Source organism: Coturnix japonica, chromosome 2 (assembly GCF_054131305.1).
Source record: "Coturnix japonica strain WE chromosome 2, WE-NBRP24, whole genome shotgun sequence".
NCBI classification, from domain to species: Eukaryota; Metazoa; Chordata; class Aves; order Galliformes; family Phasianidae; genus Coturnix; species Coturnix japonica.
The window spans coordinates 63,902,030-63,921,307 of record NC_140664.1 but is presented as its reverse complement, the minus strand read 5'-3'; the positions used below and the strand labels follow the sequence as shown (position 1 = coordinate 63,921,307).

At 39.3% G+C, this 19,278-nt stretch overlaps 1 long non-coding RNA gene across 1 annotated transcript; it reads right to left on the bottom strand.

Moving 5' to 3' along the window:
- Positions 1–4,082: 4,082 nt before the first annotated feature.
- LOC146761861 (uncharacterized) lies at positions 4,083–9,030 on the bottom strand. The gene is made up of 2 exons (XR_014942674.1): positions 8,734–9,030; positions 4,083–5,024 (listed from the first exon to the last, which is right to left on the bottom strand). It is a non-coding gene; the product is annotated as an uncharacterized LOC146761861 (long non-coding RNA).
- Positions 9,031–19,278: the final 10,248 nt, after the last annotated feature.

Genomic DNA, 19,278 nt, shown 5'->3' with positions numbered 1-19,278 from the left:
GATGTGCCTTCCTAATCCTCCTCTCCCCACTATAGGGATTCACTTCAAATGTACGTAAATTGGAGCTTTTCCATTCACTTTCTGGGGCAGGTCTAATTGGAACAACCTTTCAGCTTCACATCCAAGACATAAATTGTATTCTTAAATTCTCTATCTTTCCAGATGTGTTTTATTCTATAACAAATAACTTTAGCAACCTCTTCATTTCCTTCAATTAAAAAATTTTGAGGAGAACAGCAGTAGAGTTACTGGTGATTTATAACCATGAACAATCCCATCTTTTACACATACAAAGATTTTTCATGTCTCTGCATAGATATTATTTAATTTTAAACATTAACAAGCACTGGGCAGATAAGTATTAATTTTCCATGTTAAGAAGCAAACAAAATTAACCACTGAAATATTTGCAACTACTATTTAATGCTAGTTAAGATGATGCTATAGCTGTGACCATGTTTCGACTCCTTCTCTATGAGCATTCCCAAAACTTCATGTCATAGTTTCTATCGCCTGCCTGGTACTGCACTCTAATAAGATACTGCATTCCCTGATGACACAGAGAATCCCTTCTTTCTGCACTTAGATGTAAAAGGCTGTCTGGTAGGGGGGATCACCCTTAAAGACCTTTACAGACATCTATTGCTGCACTGGCATTCAATATCCTTTGTGTGTGCAGATCTCACACCGAACAACTTGGCATAGACATCAGAAAGTCATAACTTCTAACCTCATTCTTTCCAGATTATCAATTATCGCTGTATATTATGACATATATCATATTCACACTATCTAGGGGCCAGAGAGGGTTTTCCACAAGTAGGCAGATGTGGGTTTTTGACTGGTGAAGACAGCTCAGGTAGCATTTTGATTTCCCCAGAACTTACACTGATTGCAGGAGCTACAGCACTCTTCATCAGAGACCTTTCAATTGCCATGAAACACAACGATCCTGTACTGTGCAGATTTCTGTCTGTATAAACTGCTGTCAGAATAAGCAATCACCCATATGCAAAGTATCACTTGCCAGCAAAATATATATATGCAAGTATTTCTATAGCACTTCTTGAATTGTTTTGATTTTGCAACACATTTTTGCGAGCTCCTGACAACCATTCTCAGCCTATCTTTGAAGACAGAATACAACTTCCCACACGTACCTTTCACAAAGAAGATATACTGTTTCTTACCTTCCATTTTCCTATTTTGTCCTCCTTTCCTTTCTGAAAAGAAAGAATATGAAAGAGTGGAGCAAGAACTGACTGACAGAAAGACATTGTATTTTTAAAGTAAATTGTGTTTCTGCCATTAATTTAAAAGCTAGCTCATCATAATTTTAAAAGTTAATCTAAATCTTAGATCTTGAAGTATCATATTTTAAGTTATCTTCCTGACCAGTTCCTTTCAATATGATCCTTCAGTAGCTTAGAACTGGAATGTTCAAAAAGTTAAGCAACCAATAGTTATTTATTCTTTGTAAAAGCAGAAGCCAAATACTGTTCAATTTCTAAGTTAAGCTGGCACGCCCAATTCACCTTGGGGTAAACAAAGCCAAACTAAGGAATCTCTGGATCAGCCCTTCGGAATCACCAGATTTCTGGTCTCTTAAGTGATTTGCTCAGTCCCATTTCTAATGAGAAGCAAGGTTTTTCAACAGAGAAGTAATGGGATTGACATTTAGAAGTATTCTGCTGAACAACATTGGTCTGGGAACTACAACTCGTAACCATAGAGTTTTAGACTGTGGCTGCTTCAAAACTGATCTTTTCATGATATATTTAAGGTAAATGCAGAGCATTCTAGTTGCACTGTATTGTCATGCAAATTTATCTGAGGTTGGTTATGAATGAAACGAACATTAGTAAACTGTATTGTTTTCTTCTTTTTGCAACAAAAATCAAAATAACTGTTTCATTATTACTCCCTTTTTTTATTTTCTCAGAATTCACAGATAAGAGTTCATCAGTCAGTAGGTAATTCAGGATGGCATGAGAGCATGGTAGGTAAACACTCTGCATCCTTACTATGTTTCAACAAGGAAGTTCTCTTTCAGCTCACAGCACTATAAAATAGATTTTAGAAAATACAGTTTTCAAAGGTTTTCCTATGAGGACTGTTTGTTTCAGAGTAACCCTTCTCTTATGGAATTTTTTTAGGTCTTTACTTCCTCTGACATGAACACTTCTAAAATTGCCACCATGTAAAGCTCCTGAGTTTAACGGCCTCTTTTTTCAAGGGTACGTGTTTTTAATCTGGCTCTAAACGCCACACTGAACCAATCTGCAGTGACACATGTTACACATTTGTCCTTTCAAACAGCACATTCCTGCTAGCAGGAAAGTAACAGAAGTGCACAACTTTCCAACATCTCCCACAGACTGTTTCTAATGGTCTGCTCATAGGGAGAAGCATGTGAGCGTGGTTAAATGGGTGTGTTCTCCAGGACTGAGCTACATTCAGCTCTGCAGCAACACCCTTACTTCCTCCAAGCCCCCAAGACCTGGACAGGGATGAGCATTACACAAATCCTTCCTTCACCACAACACAGAGAGTAGAGTAGGGGGTGGAGGGATTATGATTATGAAGATGTCTCTGAGAAGCCTGGAGCTGCTTTGATTACCTTTATTCTGAGCAGTCCCTGGTGAAACTGTAACATGCTGGGTCTTTGGTTGCTTGCTGTTCATTTATTTAGATTTCTCATAATTAAAAAAGATATAGCCTAAGTAAATTGGCCTGTCAGAAAGACAGGCAAGATCATAGGAAAAATATTGTTGGTGAAGATCAGCTATTCCCAGTTAACACTGTTATTTTTTGTGACTTTTTCTGTACATATGCCCCTTAACACTATGACAGACACTTGTCTCCCACTTATAATGTAAAGGACAAATTCCTGGGATGCAGCAAAAGCCCATCAAACCCCACTTCCATTCTGGCATACCACAGTGCCTTGGATCCTGCAGGGAGGCATAACAACAGCAGATGTGCTAAGCCTTTCATGGCCCGAAGGAGAAGCAAGGGTCCTTCCTGAGTTATGACAAGTATTTTTTAAAAGAAATATGGTTAAAATAGCCTTTAACGTTGTGAAAAGCAGCTGCACTGAAATTTTACAAGGAATTTAATAGAGGCCTCAGATATAAGCTGTGCCTGGCACATCAGTATGCTTGATTGAAGGGACACAGGCTGGACCAGCCAGGAGGCATGCTGCTTAGTTAATGCATGTTACTGTTGCCAAGTAACATAAATTCAGTGCAATATTCAAATACTGCCATAAGTCATCAGCTCTCCTCCAGCTAGTCATCAATCTTGGAATAAGCTCTTGAGATGCAAACATAACTGCTTCATCATTTCTTTACAAAGGAATATTGCTTTTTCCCACCCTGCTTTCTTCTCTCCATTTCTTTCTCCTCCCAGCCCACTATGAACTAAAGACTGACAAAAATGTACACTGGTCCACAACCAGCATTTCTTTAATACCAACTACAAAGTCAACAGCTACTGCTCTCAGTTCAGAGTTTTGCTTTCTAATCAGTCCAACGCAAAGACAGGACTTCCAAGAGTTTCATTCTCACTCCTTTCCATGGTCTACCAAACCACTCTTGCTTACACGACCCAGAGGTTGTACAAGTTTTGTTTGGAAGGAAGTCGTGATGATCCATAATGTACAGTAAAGTCGGAAGAAGCAGAAAAGATGCCTTCCTGGACTGCAGAGCTGTTTCCAAAATAACTGTTGCTGTATTACACACTGAAAGTATCATTTTGTGTATTAATCAATCAGGAAGAAATGCTTGCTTACATAATCCCAGAAATGAATTAAGGATAGCTGTGAGAATTTTTGAGAAAATATGGGTGATCTGAAATGCTACTCAGTGGTCTTGAGACTGTGGTTTTTACAGGATTTCTCCTATCCGTACATGGCCAAGGAGGAGGACTGAGTGAAAAACTTCTCCCTTCACAAAATGGCAAAAGGTGGTTTTTCCATATTTCCCCCATTCCATCTGTCAATCCTAAAACAGCAGCATAAGGCACTCATCTTTACTAGTTGTTTTTAGAAGAAAGATACATTTTCAAGCATAAGATATATGTAGGTTGCTCCAAGTTACGCTTTCTGTTTATTTACATGGAAACTGCAACAGATGAAAAGAACACAATAACACCACTTGAAAGAATAAAATCTCAGCTACAAAATTATATTTTTCAACATAACCATCACCATTAGCTATGCATTTTTGCCAGCAGTGAACAAGAGCCTGAATGCTGTGTTCATTAAAAATCTGCACCAGTGGAGTCGACCCACTGTTTTACAGCTGCTCTGGTGGCATTGTTGCTAGGAAAATGTTGCCCATGCAGTCCATCTTTCATTGGCCCAAATGGATGGAAGTCAGAAGGTGCCAAATCCAGATGGATGTACTAGGGCAGTCCAGACAAGATGGGCAATGTGCTCTGTGGTCTTCAAACAGATGTGGAGCCTGGCATTGTCATGTTGCAGAGGAAAGATTGTCTTCTTCTCTGGACTGATTCTGAAAGTTCAAGCTTTCAGCTTAGTCAGCATCGCAATGTAGTGATGGTGTCAGTCTGTATTCCAGGATATCCAGAAGGATCACCCCTTTCCTATCCCAAAAGGCAGCACACATCACTGAGAGCTGCGTCTTGAACTTTTTCTTCAATGGGGAATCCACATTTCACCACTCCATGACTTGCAGCTTGCAGAAGCCTTACCCAGTTAACGCACTTGGCGGCTCTGTTGTAATATTCCTTCTGTCCCAGCAGCTGTTGGCACAGCCCAGCCTTTTCATCATCTGGATTATTTTCCAGCTGCTTCCTCTGCACTCCAACTCCTCCAGCAGCCTTCTGGCAGCATGGTCCCACAGGGGACTATTGGTCTCTGTCCCAGGAAACATCCTCCAGATGGAAGATCACTGCAATATAATGTTGACGTTGTCAAAGTCCAACAGCTGCATCAGGCCTACTGGGACACTGGCACCAAGTTCAAATGTCCAGCTTCTGAGATACAGCACAGTGCTCACCTGAAAACAGTACAGGAAGAAAGTTTTGTATCATTTATTTGCTTTTTATAAGCTGTGGTAATAATTCCAAATGAACACCTTAATAAGCAATTTTAACCGGACATTGTGAATGTAATATGCTAGACTGTGTTTCCTTTAGTGTCAGAGGTAACAGCTATTATCCTGCTTTGAATTGTTATTTTTGAACTTCTTCCATGGTATATTATGAAAGATCTCTTCAACATGGATCAGCATTGTACAACCTGCCCTGCACTGCACATGTGTTTTGAGTTACTTTTCCCTTGAGACACTTAGAGTTGATATAAGATTTTGAGAGCATATAACTGGAAAAGAGTGCAAGAAATATTTTATGGTGCTGATGAACACCCAAGATGCATTCAGAAGTTATGCAGGATCCTAAGCCCATGTTTTTCCATAGGTGCAAGGACCCCAGATACCTTTCTCATGCTAGGCTGTGCTGTTCTCTTTATTTGCATTCTCAGCAACAGTGTGGATGTGCAGATTTCAGTCCACAGTGTAGCAGGCATGGACAGTGTTTTTTTATTCCAGTTTCTGGTTCCAGCTGCTTGGAAACAACATTGGGTAAGTACTGTTCAACCAGCTGTTCTTTTCTCATTCTCAAGTCATTAGGGACTATTTATCCTTCTTCTAAAGAAACACTTCCTGGTAAAGACACAACCATAGGTTACTTCCAAATAATATGTAAGCAAGAATCCTCTCAGTTCACTATATAATACACAGCTTGCTAACATGGCTTGCCACGGTGCTATGAAATTTAGCAAAATCTTTCCAGAATTAGAGTGAATATTTGTGCTCTTTGATTCAGCTTAATTCTCTACTGCTGCAGGCTAATGCAAGATCCCACAGGTATCTCAGAGAGCAGAAAAAAAGCCATCTTTTAGTGCAATCTACTCTTAATAAACTGAATCAATGTTATCAAATGATTATCATTTTTTAATCAAATCCTTATTATTAAATTCTTCTTTTTAGTGTAAATCTTTCCCACAACATCTCTTGGTGCTCTGGAGTCCTTCAAGCCACAAAAGCTGTGTAACGGAGGCTGTTTACCCACCCACAATTATCTACATACTAGCCACAATTATTAAACTAATTATCTGCCTTTTTCTCTGACAACGGATCCCATGCTCTTAGTCTGCTTTAGCCACAGTCTTCCCTCAAGACCACCTACACTGCTTTGTTTCCTACATCCAGTCATTGTGGCAAACAACTGTAAACCCTTGTCTGGACAACATCTAGCACGTTCAGTTGATCAAAGAGCATCTAGCTGTAGTTATCCAAGAGAAAAAAAGTCAGATTATAGCTCTTATTTACAAATATTTAATCAAGTCTTCAATAAATGCATCCTGCACTTTCATTAGAATGTTTAATTTCTTTGAGCATTCAATAGAGCCTCAGTCATAACTAGCAGTATGTATTCAACTTTAACATTGTATTTTCAATTGCTGTATTTGGATGTTTCCAGCTTGCACATCCCCAACACAAAATACAGCAAGCAACTAGCATTCTCTTGGATTTCTGCATAGCTACAAAATCCTGGTTGTTAATCTTTTATCTGCCTGCTCACCAATTTCACTCTTTCATTACCTCATCCATGCTGCTGTAATATTTAGACCTCCTGCTTGCAAGCACAGATAGCATTGCTGCAAGATGTATATGCTTCAAGCAAAATTCCAGTCAAGTAAAAATGAATGCAATATATCCCAATCTAAAGCACACGCAAGAACATAGTCATTATCTGACCTCTATATTGGAAAATGCACTTCAATCAGTAAAGAATACAACACTGACTTTATGCTTTATGCTGATGGTATTTTTACAATATCATCCCAAGGAATAAACCAAAGATATTCACTTGTAAAAATATCTATTTTTACACAAGCTGCAATTTTATTTTATTTTATTTTATTTTTTTAAGAACATGTTCCAGCAGCTCAGTGTCATAGCACAGAAACTGAAGGGACATCTTGAAGTGTAATTAATTCCTGTCCACTCTCCTCTTTCAGGCAGAATGTCATACTATTCCTAATGAAATATTATCCACTTCTGTCTTAGACATGCTTTTTTGCCCCCACTGCCATCAGAAGGCTGGTCCAAAACCTCTAGTTCTGATAACTAGGAATCCAATTTTTAGGAAATATTTCTTCATGGCTTATTAAACTTATTTATTTTTTTTCACATGTCACTCTTGTCATTCCATTTTTAGGTGGGCCCGTCCTTCTGAGAAGCGAGCTTTTGCAAGTATTTCTAGTCATAAAATTCCATCAAGACAGTATTTCATTTGAGTAACCAAACCACACCCTTTTAATCTCTTTTACAAGTTTAGGCTCCCTGCTATGCCCATCATACTTCTATGACTTTCCCAGTCTGAGTTCATCTGGAAGTTTGCACAGTTGTCCTGATAAGCCCTTAAAGTGGCAATGACTAAGCTACATCCCTGTCTCTATTGAAATGATGTATGGGAAACTAGATTAATTTCCTTAGTTGCTTTTTTTTCCCTAGATAAGTTCACCTCTTTCAAGTCATTACAGAGTGACAGAACAATCCAGACATTCTGCATGATATCCCAGCTTTATGGATGAAATTACCAAACTCCTGCTGGACTGCCAATAGGGAAAGAATTTCACCTTCTTAATCCCAGACAGTGCCTTCAGCTTCCTTCCTTAATTCAGGATACAACACACAAGAAACACAACTTCTGTAATCACATTCAAAACTCTGGCAAGCTCATCTCTTACATGTTCCAAAGTCTACACTTTACACTTGCTCACCTTCAGTTGGAAAAAAATACACCCCCCCCCTCACCCCCCGCCAAAAAAAAAAAAAAAAAAAAAAAAGAGGAAAGAAAGAAGCACAACATAAAATAGACGAAAACTTGAATAAAAAATGGTAGTAGGTGTTTGAGCTTATGCATGTACTCTACAGGTAAACCCAGTTACATATGATCCATTTGCTTCTGGATCACAGTGCCACATACCCTCTTGGTAACCTCACTGCAAGAAACAGTGTTATTGAAAACATGAGCCATATTTTTTTCCTCAAGCAAATTGCATTCAGTGCAGATGATCTCACCTTGATATCTGGAGATATTCCTTCTGTTTTTACATGCCCATAATGATACTCCAAAAAAACAACCAAGTTTGCTTTTAAGCAACTTTTCTGTGTGGGCTCCTAGAGTGCATTAAAACAGCCTTTTCAACCCAGCATATACAGGGGTTTTTATCATCAGTTAAATCACAGAATAATAGAATGAGTTGGGTTGGAAGGGATCTTTAAGACCATCTGGTTCAAACCCCCCTGCTATAGGCAGGGACACCTCCCTCTAGACTGGGTTGCAGTGTTTCACCACTCTCACAGTAAAAGATTTCTTCCTAATATCTAGACTAGATCTACTCTCTTCCAATTTAAAGCCATTTCCCCTCATCCCGTCACTACATGCCCTTACAAAAAAAATACACTATTTGAACCAGAGCTGCATATTTAGGTTGGAAAAAAAGTCATTTTTGCCAGTGCTGTGATAAGAAGTAAACATGAGATCTCTATATTGCTTTCAGATTTATGGAGAAGCTCACTAATCCACTTACTACAAGCCCAGGATGAACTGGAAGGATTACAGCCACTTCTATGTCAGCATTTTAGTTCAAAACAAGAGTGTCCTTCTGAAGTGAACCTCCCAATCATACCCCCTTACCTGCTTTGTTCATATGGCTGAGCAGACTCAGAGAACACAAAGTGAATGCTTTTCAAATGGAACTTAGCTGGAAGAAGCTTCCCACGAGCACCCTTACAACACTTCAGTCACTGATGAAGGCGAACTCCACAGGACTAGACTAAACTAACCCAAAAAAACCTGAAATATGTGTATCATGAATGTAAGATCTTCGGGATCAACTGTTTTGCAGTACAAATCCACTCCCACTGGCCCACTGCACTGACATAGGCAGGCAGCCGAGATCAACCATCGTGCTTCTCAAGCACCTCCTCCTATTGCTTCATTTCATTGCTGTGAAATTCTGGGAGTTTCAGAGTTGGAATTCAGCTATGTCTCAAATAATTTGGATATTTCTTCAAACACATCTGTGCTTCTTAAGGCAGAAAAAAAAAGGTCTAAAAATATTGTATACGTTTACTTGCCAGAAATGTGGCGTTTCTGTTGGAGGCAACATAAAACAGACTTTTCTGCAGTTTGAGCAATTCTTCTTCCATGCCTGGCTGCAAACCAGTGTGAAAAGGAATAAACAAAGAGTCAAAAGAGAAGAAATAATCAGCTAACTTCCCCCACTCAACTAAAATGTGACTCTTGTTCTGATTCATAATATGCAATGAAACTACAGAGGCAAATGCCTGTTCTTGTTCTGGCCTCAGATCAGAAATACACTATCCCTGTTTGTGTGCTTTACCACCCTTTGAGTAAAATTTTCTTCCCAATATCTAACCTAAATCTCCTCTCTTTTAGTTTAAAACCATTCCCCCTAGTCCCATCACTACCAGACTGTGTAAAAGCCCTCCTGTTTCAAATATCCCCTTAAATTCTGGAAGGCATTTAAGTAATGGCTCTGCAAATACACAGCCTTCAGGACCCTGTGGTGCATGTCATCCATCCCCACAGACTTGCACACATACAGCCTCATCAAGTGGTCTCAAAATTACACTTATCCCACAGTGGGGGGGATTTTGATCCCCCAGCCCCTGCCTAAAGATTCGAGATTGCAAGAAACATGGGAATCCTGACTGTCATTGAAGACTGAGGCAAAGAGTTTGTTGAGTACCTTAGCCTTCTCCATATCTTATTGTTTATCAGTGGGGGTGCAGTCTCTTTGGTCTGCCTCTTCTGGCCAGTGTACCTGTAGAATCCCATGTAATTTTTCACATTCCTCACCAAGTTTGATTCCATCTGCACCTTGGCTTTCCTCATGCCATCTCTGCACGCCAAAGCTCTTCAAGCATAATTTTGGATTGTTCTGAGTCAATGTTTGAACACCAAGGCATGGGGAGATGAAGTACAAGCATATGGGTGGTTGCACCAGTGTGGCAGCGGTACCTTGATGAGAGATGGATGTGCAGCAGTTCTGGGGCATGGTACCTTAGTAGTTTGCAGGGGAAAAAAAAAAACAAATCACCTGAAGTGCTACCACCTGTTAATCCTTAGAAGATTCAAAGGCAAAATTATAAGGCATTTTTAATGCTACTGATGTGCCAAATTCAAAACAAGGGCTTATACATTTTGGCAAAGGAATACAAATATAATCACACATAGGCAGCCCACCACTATTATTTCATCCTGTCCTGTCTCACACACAAAGGCTTTGTCTACATGCATCTATTCCTGCCAAGAGCAGTCTCCAATTAGAGAATATCTTGTTCTATCATCCTACAATGCATTAATTAGATCTGGGGAAGTTACTAGGAGTATCCAACTTCTCTATCAAATTACAGCTTTTTTTACTGCCTGTATATTACACACATACACCCATAAATACCAAACTATTGATTGCTATTGGAGGGCTGCTAATATTAGAGATGTTGGTAGGCCTCCAAGGGCATGAGTAGCCCTTTTGACCCCTGGTGACCTCTCCTGGGGACACCTCTGTCCCTGTCCACAGTTCAGATGGCTTCTGATCTTTGGCACAGCACTCAGGATCTTCCATGAATACTGCTGCTATAAGTGCATTTGCTAGGACATTTTTGCAAGATGATTTGCACAGCAGGGCCATGTGCTCCTCTAAGCAGCATATGACAAACTTTCTTAAAATAGCTGTGTTAAAAATAAATGCATGGGTTTATTTGCAAAACATTGAAAATGCAAACACAAACAGAAGTCATATTCAAGGCACTGAGTCCAACCAAATATCAACTAAATGAAATACATATTTGAAGGACTGAAAAAAATAAAAGCAACTTTTTCATATCTCAGAAGCTACTGTACAATGACAAGGGAGAGAGGAAAGCTTTCCACAGATGAAATTTGGATGACAGTCCAAGGAACCTGGAGGAAAACGAATACTTCTGTTTCCTCTGCTCAGCCTGAGCTACCTGGAAGCAATCTGTAATAAAATATTTTCTTCTTTGAATTAAGTCATATGATCTTGTGATTTATATTGTTGCAGAATTAGCTGAAGCTAAAGTTCTCAGCTCTGTCCCCGTGTAGCCGCCTCCTCCACTTGTTTAAAACCCAGTCAAGCTAATCACTAGAAACACAGATAGACAAAGGATGAAGAATTAACTTTTTCAGGTGTGCTTACATAAGATGTAGACTTAGAGACAAATGAATTTAGTTAAGAAATCGGTTATTGCGAAGTCTTTAAATGGGACATTCTGTGAAGTAATTTGTTTGGAACTTGATAAATAACAAGAACTCCATGGAAACTTTTGTAAACATTAAGTCCTACGTAATCAGAAGGGTAAAGTTATGTAAGTGATCACAAAGAGATCATGGCTTCATGCTGTACCACTGTTTTGAGACACAGACAGGGTCAACAAGAATGGTAGCCCCATAATAGTTGTCCATTTATACATAATGTGAATAAATGGAAGTCTGCCTGTCAGAATGCTGCACATGAGTTTTTCCACAAAGAAAAGCCTTCTACAAAGTCTGCAGTATGATACACTCCTGGAAAACATGTAGCCTTGGGATTAAGTTGTCACCCTTGGTAAGTGGTGAAACAGATGAAAGCATTAAAAGACTTGTGAGGAATCAAAGACCAGTTAACTTGTATTTGATTTCCTCTCAAACATTAAAATTTGTCCAGTGGTCTTCATTGTTCTGATGTCATAATTAGTTGTTCTAATTAGAAAATATATATTGTTAGTAGATCCTTATGATATGTCTGAACAGCCATATATCAAAGCACTCGTGGTTGGGTGAAAGAGGGTTTTTTTCCCACTCAAGGTCTGTAACCTCAGTCTGGAACCAGCTGAATCCCCACTGTCAGTTAGGCTCTGCTGCAGATGTTGTTTTTGACATGTTCTTTCCTCCCACCTGACTCCTGCTTCCTTCTTTTCTCAGGGAATTCCTAGCAGCATCCGAGGAGGAAATATCTATCAGCGCATTGTGTAGGCAAGAAAATAAGCTGTACTTTGAACTGTCTCTGACATGATACAAGTAGCTGAAAAAGAGTCTTTAAAGAGGAAAAAAGAGAAACTTCTCACGGACTTGTTTCTAAATTAATAATGCCTGCACCAAAAAGCATACAGGAAAGAAAGCTAGCTTAAACCAGAAATGCATACTAGGAAAGTGTGCTGGTCTCAGCTTGAATAGTGCTGTGTGGCTCCTGCGAAGCTCTTTCCAGCCAGATAATGATCAGAAAAAAGGTAAACAGCTTTGCAGCAACAGGAGGAAAATCTGTCCAACCTTCATGAAATCTGAGACAGTGAAGAGAGGACTCCACAACACATACAATATCTTCTTTTCACTGTGTCTTCCCTCTAGCACTGATGCTCTTCACAAATAGCAAAACAGCAGCCAAGGACGAATACTGTCTGCATGGCATTTGGTCTGTCCACATTCATATCCATGTTCAGAAACACTTTAAGATTTACAGAAGGTGAACTCATTCAACCAAGACAGGATACCACTGACTCCAATCCCTAGCTATGTATAAAGTAGTGGAATGAAGTAGTTTCTCAGGGATTACTGATTAAACCATCTTACTGTTAGAGTCATTATTTTTTTAAGCTTCACTTTGAGAAGACCTTTTAAAAAAATGACAGTAAGCCCCACTATGAACATGAGCAGAAGTGAGATTATTTCATCCTCCTATACAGTGTCCTTAACACTGAAGTAAAGTCTGCTAAGATTCAACATGCCAAACACAACATAGTCTATCTGATAACAGAACTGTATACATCTAAAAGTTACCTACGACATTACCCTGGGCAATAATAACAACTAAGATACTTTTAAGCAGCTATAAGATTATCCAGCATGTATTCTCTTCATGCAAGGATGGATTACATTTGCAGGAGTTATATGAAAAGAGATATACAAAACCACTCATTCTCTTCTCATAATCAAGTCCATGAATTTAATAAAAGGAAACAAAGAAGGATTGGGTTAGCTAGCAGTCAGATTAGTTAGATGCAGTCAGCTAGCAATGTACTGCATTTGGGACTCATTTTCTTTGGAAGTAGTGGGCTTCATTCAGTAATGAGTCTAGACTGAGCAAAATATAATTTGTTAGTGCTCCAGGCTTGTACATACTGTTCTATTAACTACAGAAACAATGCTGTTATTACCACTAGAGTAACTCCAGCTTCTGCTCATGAATCAAGATCTCAGATCTGCATGCAAATCCTGCCTCAAAAATCACAGAATGACAGAGTGGCTGAGGTTAGAAAGTGCCCCTGGAGATCCCCAAGGAAGACCACCCAGAGCTGCTTGCCCAAGACCATGTCCAGACAGCTTTTGAAGATCTTCAAGGAGACTGCAGCCTCTAGGCAGACTGTGCCAGTGTTCAGCTGCTCATACAACACAGAACTGCTCCCTTGTCTTGAAACAGAACCTGGGTTTCTGTCTATGCCCTTTGCTTCTTTTCCTGACACAGGACACCACTGGAAACTGTCTGTTTCACCTTCTTCACTCCTACCTGTCAGATATTTAAAGATACTGGTAAGACCCCAACGAGTCTTCTCCAGGCTGAATGGTCCCAGCTCTCTCAGCTTCTCCTGTCCCTGCCTTGTCTTGGTGGCCCTACATCAGACTGTTTCCAGTATGTCCATGTCTCTTTGGTACTAACTGGACCCAGCACTTCAGGTGCAACCTTGCCATTCCTGAAAAGAGGACAAGGATCCCCTCCACTTGCTGGTAACTCTATGCCCAATGCGGCACAGGACATGAGATCCAATAGGAAAAGCAAGCTGATACACATGCGGCACTAGAGGCACAGGCCACAGCTTCCATTAGTCTAATTAATGAGCAGCTAGTGATAATCTAATAGATAATATATCTTTCAAACATCCTTCCAAAATGTAGCCCTTCCTTCTCAAGTCAGAGTACCCTCAAGTGCAGTGACTCTAAAGCAATAGCTTAAGCAATCATCTTGTTGACCTCTGACTGTGTCTCTTCTCGCAAGGTTTAGTACCAAATACCACAGATGAGCTTTGCTCTATACTTTTCCAAAAAAAAAGAGATTTCAAACAAAATTTATGCTGAATAAGATCAGTAATAATAATAAAAAAAAATAATTCCTACTCCAGACTCTGGTAGCTGTACCTAAATAAAGGCAGATAACCAGTCTGCATGGTAATTTTTATGCTAAGAGAGAACATTTATAGGTTAATAAGCGAAATTTAAAAGCAGAAATCTTTGGGCACCAAGGAAATAAAAGTCAGTATGTGGAAATACAGGGTCTAAATCTCTCATATTAACTCAAGTCTTTAAATGTTAATCTACCTATCTCAGCATAGACTTTCCGAATACAATAGTCTTTTTTTATTTGCAGATTGGTATTTATGAGTCAGGAGGTAACCAAGGGATACCACTCAAATGAGTCTGTTGGAAGGAGGTAAATGCCTTGCTGATTCCTAATCTTGACTATCAGTGAGGTGCCTCTGTGAGAGACCACATTCACACACAGGAGGAACAGCCTGGTCTTCCCTGGGTAGCTTTTTCTGCTTTTCTAGATGTAGGATAAACACTCTTTAGAATAGTAAAGGTGACACAGCTAGATGCAAAGGTACTGTAAGGGCAAAGGAAAGCTTTGTGTGCATATCAGCAAACCACGTATACCACTGGGGTAGAAACACTTATTTTCAGACTAACTATATACTCCAGCCTCCCAGCCTAGAAGGCCATGTGCAGCTGAAGTGCTGCACTCCAGCACATCTTCCAACTTCATTTCCTCTTAAAACAGCATGGTTCATGAGCTCTGAGACCACTCCACAGTACAAACCAGATCACAATAAGCGTGGGTAACCAGGATATTCACTTCAGAACTGCACTCTAATCCAAACAAAGCATTAATGTATGTGCACCTTCAGTGATTAATCGATGCTACCAAAACAAATTTTAGTCCCTGCTATGTGCTGCTACTGGGGGAATAAACAGTGGAAAAGAGAAATCCACTCAGAAGTCTGGCCAAATTCAAAATCTTTTTTCCAGGTACAGAAGAACTAATCAAGTAATCATAATGGTACCATCTATCTTTTCTTGTACTGAGCTGTCCAATATTTTTGTTCCTGTCATTTATTACATTGCCTAAGGTTGTGCTTTATATAGAAAATCATACCTGATTTCAAGCATTTGAAGGTTGTCGGGCACATCTGTGAGGGAATAAGATTACTTTCAGTAATCTCAGTGGAGGAAGAACATACATAACTCTCCAACAGAAGGAAGAAATTTTAGGTGAAAAGTGAAATAGGAATAAGAGCAAAAAGATACAAAATGGCAGTAAGTAAACAGAAGACGGAAAAACAAGGAAATTATAAACATCAAGATGTTTGGACGGTGCAACTACTTTCCAGCAGAACCCAAGAGACAGATTTTCAGATGGAGCTTAATCATTTTCTAGGGGAAACTGCTAGAAATTGCTGCCTACAATGCTGGACTACAGCCAAAAGTCCCTCTTCATTCCATAAGGACTGCATCAACTCTCAGCATTGAGGAGGGCCGTAAGCATAATTCACCCCAGTGCCACAGAAGTTAACCTCCTGTTCTCACAGCAGAAGGATAATGATTTTGCATCATCTCTGGATGAGTGCTAGGGACAGTCAGAACAGTAGCGTTAGACAGAAGTCAGTCTCCAGATTTCAAAAAAGCCACTGCCAGACCCTGTCTTTGGCATATAGATAGATGATTGTGGGCTCAACTCTAATTTTAAACATCACAGATCTTTTACCTACACAGCACTGTGTGCCAACTTGCCAAGTAGAAGAGATTACTGTCTTCAGGAAGGATGCATTTCTGTAAACATGCAAATGCCAATCCTTATAAACTGTCAATTCTAACACACCTAGCACTGGGTTTTGAACTAGTAATGTAAGTGCATACCAGACCAATGACCTATAGTACTATCATCTGTGTTCATGGTGTCTTCAAGCAACATTGCCTGAAGACAACTTCATTTCCAATGTATTATTTGCTTTTGAATGTTGAGATTCTCAATTTTTAATTGTATTGAAAACTACAAATTATTGCATGCAGTGGGTTTGTGTGTGCATATACAGAGAGAGATATAAGCGATCTTTCATCAATGATTTGTTCCAAAGTGCTTTGGAAATGAAAGGAGATCTGCTTCATTGTTTTAAAAATATGCACTGGACTGTTGTTATGGAAATGTTTTACCCTTGTAAATGTCAGTTATATGAAAACAAAAAGGAAGCTGAAAAAACTAGAAAATGATTTTCTGCATTATAATATATCAAAGGGCTACACTGGCGGTCCCTGTGAGATAACAGCGAGCAAACCAGGAACAGCTAATTGCTAGGGTGGGCCCACAGTAAATATCAGAAAGGATAACACATAAGTAATCTGCTAAACTCTAAGGAGCACCTACTCTTGCTACCATCCTTTACAAAACTGCTCCCTTTTATTATCTTGGTTTAATTCAGCTACTGCATATATGTTAAGAGCACATGCAGATCTGTATTTCATGTTCTGAAAATATTTGATATATATATTCATATTTCTCATTTTCTTTAATACAAAAATAAAGTTTTTAATAATAATGTTACTGTTTTATGGTGCACACTCAGTGCAGAAGAATGCCATTCTGAAACAATTTACTGAAGTGCTTTGATTTAAAAAGATATACACTTGTTTTAATTCAATTCTTTTTTCACCCATGTGGCCAATTCTAATCATTAGCTTCTTCAGAAATTCTTTCAGGCAGACTGAAAATAGACTTAAAAAAAAAAAAAAAAAAAAAAAAAGAATAAAGGTATTTGTACCAAAAAAAAATCATCAAACTCTATATGGACGCATCCAGTGCTTTTCACTAAGTTTATTTTTACAGATTTTGCCATTCCTTTGGGAGCACATCTTGCATCCCTGGCAACCTGTAGCAACTAAGTAATCACGTAGGGTGATATTTCAGTCTGTTTCCTTCTCTCTCTGTCTTCAGGTTTTTTGAGGTCAAAAACCTGGCAGATGGCTTCAGTCACATCAGAACAACGTAATTCAATGGATAAATAATTACCATCATAATTATGATTTTGTTCATTAACTTTATCAACATCTCGTCTCTACTTGTTTTATTATTAAGCTGAATTTTAATAACCTTACCTGTTTCAGATTGCAGTACCTTCCCTTTCACCACCTCCTTCAGAAGGAGTTAAACCCAAAGAAATACAAGAAAATTCCCACATATGCTCGCACTTTTATCTACTTACAGTACATTTTACTTTTAACTACCTTTTCTCCCTACTTGCCTAACTGCTTATCATCCATCATTTGTAAAACTACTTATGCTTTTGAGAAGCTATAGAGTTTACTGGCATCATTAACAGCACAGCTTTCTGTCTAGCATTTACATTTGTATTTACAGCCCAACATTTGTTCCACTCTCTGCGGTAGCAGAAATATCATATGCAAGGCAGCTCTGGGGGAGAGAAAAAGATGAGTGCACCTGTGTGTACACATGAACGTTAAAAGAACCACAGATATGGGTCAGCACAGGCAAACTTCTCACAGTCCTCTGCCCAGGGGACATGCAGAGCTTTCTGACCACTCTGGTTGATGACCTGCCCATTCCCATTGACTACACATTCACAATATATACACCAAGATTGGGCATGTACATTAGTTGCATACAACTGGCTATGCCAAGGTGACTCTTTTTTAGCTTCTTGCAGTGGGAGGTCTCCAAATACCTTCCAGGGGAGATGCTGTACCAGCAAGAAGCAGTACGGTACCTGTGGTCTTTGCCAGGTGCTAGAGTAAAACATTGGTTCTCCTGATGCCTACTTCCATGACTCAAGGGTTGGGTCATGTCACCCAGTGTCAGCTTCAGGCCATTGGGAGAATCTTCAAACCTGAGGCCCACTGCTCTTCCAACAGTAGCATTTAACTAGAGGTACTCTTCAACACGTTCTCTAAACAAACTCCAATGTTTTCTTTCAAATGACACAACATGCATTTCCCTTCCTTATCCCTCACACTTACATAGTTATGTAACTCCAATCCATTTCTGTAATATGCAATTATCCTTCTGATTAACTAGATAATAATCCTTTTTTCCAGACTGACTACTCAAAATGAATGCTATATGACCACTTAAAGGTCAATAACATTCGTATAATCCACAGATCATTCTAATGTCGAAGCTGTCTCATAATGTTTAAATAATGAAGTCTCATTTTCTGTAGTGACATCGTATCAGATTTGTCCTTCTGTGCTTAAATACTCACATATGTTCCTATCAGTCTTCTTTGAAATAAGGAGGTACATATGTTTTATAAAAAAATAATTGGATTTGAGCATACTGCTACTTTGAAAACATCTTCTCAGTACTTGCCTGTATCTTTAAGTATGCAGACACTTTTAAAATATGGGTTGTAGCAAGCACAACTCATCCACTTTTTCTGCCAAATGTTGTTTTTATTCTGAACTAAAGTGACAATGAAATGCTATCTTTGTTGATCCCTTCAGTCATTTTGGTGATCAAATGCCAGAAGTAGTAGGTTCTGAATTAAAGCTGTGAGGGTTAGATGGAGCATCACCAAAAGCTTGCCTAATGACAGCCTGTCCTGGCTCAGTGCCACAAGGGCAAGCTGCAAACACAGAAGAAGGCAGAGAGGCCCCTGCCTCATTATCCTACCTGCTGCAGCCGTGCAGTGTGTTGGGGGTATCACCTGAACCTTGACCCACAGCCTAGAGCCTTCTAGCCTGCTGGTGTCAGAAGTAGGGCAGATTGCCTGGTCTCCACTGGTGGTCATATTAATTGTGCCCATGTATCTCATTAATAAGACTGACACATACCATCAGGTTTTTGGATTGTATTAGAGAAGGACTATAGGAGAAAGGTTGTTTACTTCTAATTTGCTTATGCTCAATTACACCAGCATACAGCCTTGACAAAGGATGAGTGATATCATTTTCAGAAGGCAGAACTGCATTTATTTCTAATGAACAATAGACATCTTGATGCAAGGTTTCAGTGAAGTTGTTTTTAACAGCTGTGTTTGTAACACTCCTTGCTCTGAGACTATACTTGAAATCTAGAGGCCTATTCTTCTTCAGGGCACAATAGATACATCAGCTTATTTTAAAAATCCTAGACACAGATTCTTTAAGGAAGAT